This window comes from Neltuma alba, unplaced genomic scaffold, assembly GCF_004799145.2.
Source record: "Neltuma alba isolate B1F8T4 unplaced genomic scaffold, ASM479914v2 tig00002991_pilon, whole genome shotgun sequence".
Classification (NCBI taxonomy): Eukaryota; Viridiplantae; Streptophyta; class Magnoliopsida; order Fabales; family Fabaceae; genus Neltuma; species Neltuma alba.
The window spans coordinates 75,149-80,354 of NW_021633095.1; the positions used below are offsets into that span (position 1 = coordinate 75,149).

The window sequence follows — 5,206 nt, forward strand, 5'->3', positions numbered from 1 at the left end:
AGACAGAAAGGAATTGGCTGTAGCCAAGAGAAATCTTAGCTGCAGCCAACGCAGAATTACTGATACTCTGTGTTTTGAAGACAACATGTGTTTTATGGCTCTATATGTTATAAAATTTGAAGGAATGCATCGTTTTCATGATTCTTCACCTTTGAAGGCTAATTTTGGGAGGTTGCTCTGCTAAGATTTGAGATATTTGGAGCTATGGAAGTCAAGATTTGAAGATTTGAAGAGATTCAAGCCCGTTTTCTTTGGTTTTGCTGTCTCTTTCCTCTTTCCTCTTCATTTTTCTGATATGGCTGTAGTTATTCATTGTAGTTATGATTGTTTTCTGAACATAAGTAGCTAAGCTTCTATTCTAGGATTATTTTGAACCCTTGTATGGACTAAGTATTCATCTCCCTTTTGTATTTGTGGTTAATGATATGATTATGTTGATTTTACTCTATGCTTAATACTTCTTGTTGATTGGCCATCAATGAGATTGTTGGGTTCCCTTGATTGATGCTTGAGAAGGCTAGATTGAGTGTAGAACTTGGGTAAAATTGTGTGAGAACTTGAAGTTTGCAAGTTGAATGGATGGTTTTGTTAATGAGATAGAGATATACTCATTAACCTCACATAGTCATGTAAGGTTTGCAATGAAAATTGGGGTTTAATTAATAAATTGAGAGACTAATGAATTAATTGAACTAAACACCTCTTTGGAGACTTGAGAGAGCACTTGTAGGTAATTTAGTGTCCTTGGCTAGCTTAATCTATAATTAAGAAGCAAATATGATGGAGATTTCATTGAGTAGTTTTGAAATACAAGGGGGATAAATAATCTTGTGACCCATTTTGTCCTTGGAGTTGAAGAATCACTTTTTTCTTTTTCTTTTTATCAATTTCTAGTTTTGAAAATAGTTTTCCTTCACTCTTGATATACTTATGTAACTCAAATTAGACAAAAGTGTGATAATAAATACTTGAACAGGTTTTGTAACCAAATCCTCATGGAAATGATACTCTACTCATCACTTTATTACTTGTGACAACCCGTGCACTTGTGGTGCGAACAAGACTCATAAGAGGACCTTCACAATTCATATTCAATGCAGCTGAAGTCGGAAATTTTGAGCTTCTAGTAGGGGTTTTGAGCACCTACCTGATTTGATGACAGAAAAGGATAGCAGAAACTGAAGTATAATTCACATTGGTGTTTTGCATCGTCATGCTAGTATCTTCAATCTCATACTTGAAATAGGCCCGTCATGGACTTCATAGTTTCTTTCATGGATAGTATTAATAAATGCAATCTATTGCATTTTACTGCAAAATTAGTGCGACAAAACCAACTTGACTTGTTCTCAAGAGCAGCTTTTCAGATGATGGTTGAGCTATTATGGTTTGAGGTATCTTCTCCTTATGGTCTGTGTATAAAGTTCAAGCTTCTTTTACTTTGTATCAATGGCCTAAATAATTCATGTTTTGATGTGGCAGGAAGTGAAGAAGATAATGCAACCATCATTCACAGAGATGAAAAACTTTGAAGGCCTAACTCCTGGCAAATTATTCACCAAATAACACAGAACTGCCAAAAGAAGCAGAGTCTTAGATGACGGGAACTGCAAAGTCTTTCATGGCTATTTCAACATTGATTGTTGCAGGAGTATTATCTGCTGTATTCACCATTCGTGGTGCGAACAACAATGACACAGGAGATCCTAACTATTTGGAGAAACTACCATTTTAGATATTTGCTATGTCAATTGCATCTGCATTTATTTCATCTCAACCTTCATCCTAGTCTTCTTATCCATCTTCATCTCATGTCATGCAGAACAAGGCCTTCTCAAGTCACTGCCATTGAAGCTAATATCAGGACTAATAGCATTGTTCATCTCCGTCGTCAGCATGACCGTAGCTTTTAGTAGTGCCTTCTTTGTAACATATTATCATGGTCTAAAGTGGGTCCCTTGGCTAATTTCAATTCTTGCATTTGTTCCAGTACCTTTGTTTTTGTTCCTGTGATTCCCTCTTTTGCTTAGATATACTCTACACCAAATACTTCTGTAGGCCTGTATTCCGACCAAATAAACGTATGCTTCACTAGACCCTTTAATTTCTGTGTATGAATAGGGTAAGTTTAGTTTGGTCAAAATGTATTGTGTTTAAGTGCAATGGGGTGTACACATGGCCAAATTAAAGGAAAATGCAATGCTATGTTAAGATATGTATTTCATTGATTTTTCCCTAGTCTTGAATTTGATTAACGATTGAATTATTCTGTTAAAAAGGCAAGCTAGGGGTGTGCAAGGAGAAATCCTTTTTTTTTTTTTTTTGGTGATAGAAATCCATTAAATTTAGACTAACTAGTGATAGGAAGAAAAAAAAAGCCTCACAAAACGTGTTAAAATAATTTTTAAATAAGTTATGGTAAGGAACAAAAGGCAGAGATTAATATATTGTACTCCCTCCGGTCCTTATTTTAAGTTTGAAATAAATAATTCACAGGTAACAAGCAATTAGTTAAGTTTAGTTAAAAATAATAAATACGTTAGAAATAGACTTTTATTTTTAATATGCCTTTATAATAAATGAGAAAAATGATGAAATGCAATATGTGAAAAAATGTGATAAGAGAAAAATAATTAAGAGCAACAATAAAAAAAATGCATTCAATATTAAGACAAACTTAAATTGAAGCTTATAAGTAGAACTATAAGGAATAATTATTAAGTGAACAACAGTGAACGAAGCGCCAAACATTTCAAAGAGGCCACGAACTGAACATACGCGTTTAATTAATAAGCCGCGTTGGGCCATGCAGGTTGCGTCGAATTAGCAATTTGCTGAGAAACTTCTCGCACTATTTAATCCCTACATTAACATATTTAGAAACAAGAAATATTCCTATTGATTGCATGATAAGGGGGTTTTAATTAATGCATAGTTTCAATAGATATGATTAATAAGAATATTTTAGAAAAACTAACATATATAATATATCTATTATAAATAACTAATTTTCTCAATATTTGTAAATTAATTATCTCAAGTATTAAATACAAGGAATAGTAACTTATTTGGCACGAAGGAAGGTTTATTACGGGACCCACACAATCTATAAAGACGTGTATCTATGTAAGATAAATTCATAATCCAAATGAATTATTAAAAGACAAATGCAATCTCGTGTTTCAAAATTATAACTATACTGGTTAATTAGCGGCCCCGGCTGCACAATATGAATTTAGTCAAACAACTGATATTTTAATGATCTTCCAGTTAAACTATATGTTGACCTTTTGTTGTTTGTGAATTGTGACTATAGCTAGCTAGGACAGCCTGGCCGCAGCTAGCCAAGCATCTTCCATATATGGCAACATTATCTTAGGATAACGAAGGAATTTTATCAAATTAAGAGAAAATTATTAGCACTCCTTTCTTTAGTGTAAGAATTATTTACTCCCTTCAATCCATAATTCAAGTCACTTAGCTTCTAGCAAGAATAGCTCGATTCAAAATATAAGTCATTTAGAGAATAATCAATACTTCCTTGCCAATTATGTCCCCTCTGTTAATGTTTAAATACAACTTCTTATATTTTTCTTTCCCATTCACAACCTCATTTAATATTAGCAAAGGTGAAAAAAGTTTTCCACTTTGAGATTAGATTGAATGAGTTAACTACATACGTATTATTTTTTAATTCTGATGAATTAGTTAAAATGACTTATATTGGGGACAAAAAAAAGTAACTAATTTGACAAGGTTAAAAAAATTAAATAAACAAATTACCTAATTCTATCAAACTTTTTCCTTTCATTTTTCAACTCCTATAGTTTGCAAGCCAAAAACAGAAAGTCTGAAGCGAGACACGTGGGGGGTTGGTCACATATCACCGACACGGCTTTAACGCTCTCTAGTTGAAGCGGTCGCCTGCTTCCTCCCCAATAAACTTACGTACATTAGTTCGAAACAGCACTTTCTCTCTAAATTACTACAATTCTTCATTTATTACTCATTCAACAATAATCTCTTACATACCTTCCTTCCATGTTAAGCCACGCTAAGCTATATGTGTATATATATCTACGTTCATTCCTCCTCAAGCTTCATTCAAGCAAACCCTAGCTAGCTATCTGTCTCTCGCTATGTCATTTCTCTTCTACGCTTCATTCACAGAACACCCTCGATATCTCTCTCATTGTTCCTCATTCATCGATCATCATCAATAATCTTTCCTACCTGTGTGTCTCTATCTATATATCTGCTTCATCTTCAAGCTTCATTATTATTATTATTCACAGCAAACCCTATCTGGTCTATACCTCTGCTTAACCTGTCGCGGAAGAAGAAGAAGAAGAAGCGCGCAGAATGAGTTCTTCAAGCATCAACATCCAGAGCATTTTGTCCCCTCCGCCTCCTCGTACTCACGGCTCTCACATCAGACCAGGCACTCGCATTCCAAACCCCAAGGATCATTTTTCCAAGAGTCGATGATGACTCATTTCATAATTCCATATTTTCTCAGGTTAATATAATTAATCTTCTATATATACACACACACATCCCCCTTCTGAATTACTTACTAGAAATCAATTTAGGTGAGGTTCTTTATGAGGAGAAGCGCTTCTTGTTATAACCCTTGGATTTCATTTCCATGCAGGTCAATCTTGCAGATGAAGCTAACGCCATTATATTGATTATGCAATTTAAGTAGCTGTTTATATATATGCCTTTGTGTGTGTGTAGGATACATCCATATGATTGTATTATTTAATATTCGTTATTTGTTCCTTTTTATGTCTATATGTTTGATTTGATTATTTGGTGTGTACCACAAACATTGGAGTTTAATGATGTTCATTTGAAAGCTGCTTAATCCGTAAATCTGTTTACTTGTACTTTCCGTCTGCTTCTTGTGATCATTGGGAATTAAATAAGACAGTTCCGATCCCTTCATGCAAATCGTCGGCGCTCAAAAGGTCAAAACACCCAACGTTAAGGACGCATTCCATCTGTACTCCTCTTTTATTTATTCAGCGCACTATATATGAAATTATATCTCTCTTTTCAACTTCTAATGATGCGTACAATATATAAATTAATTAGTTCATTTAATATTAATTTGAAGATCTAACGGAATCATTCCCCCACTTACCATTTTTAGCTTCTACAAAACTAAATAAATTGTTTGTCATAATTTAAAACCTTTTTC

At 33.9% G+C, this 5,206-nt stretch overlaps 1 long non-coding RNA gene across 1 annotated transcript; it reads left to right on the top strand.

Annotated features, from left to right (window-relative positions):
• The first annotated feature begins 4,452 nt into the window (after positions 1 to 4,452).
• Positions 4,453 to 4,870, top strand: LOC114739959 (uncharacterized). The gene is made up of 2 exons (XR_003739657.1): positions 4,453 to 4,519; positions 4,655 to 4,870. It is a non-coding gene; the product is annotated as an uncharacterized LOC114739959 (long non-coding RNA).
• The last annotated feature ends 336 nt before the right edge of the window (positions 4,871 to 5,206 follow it).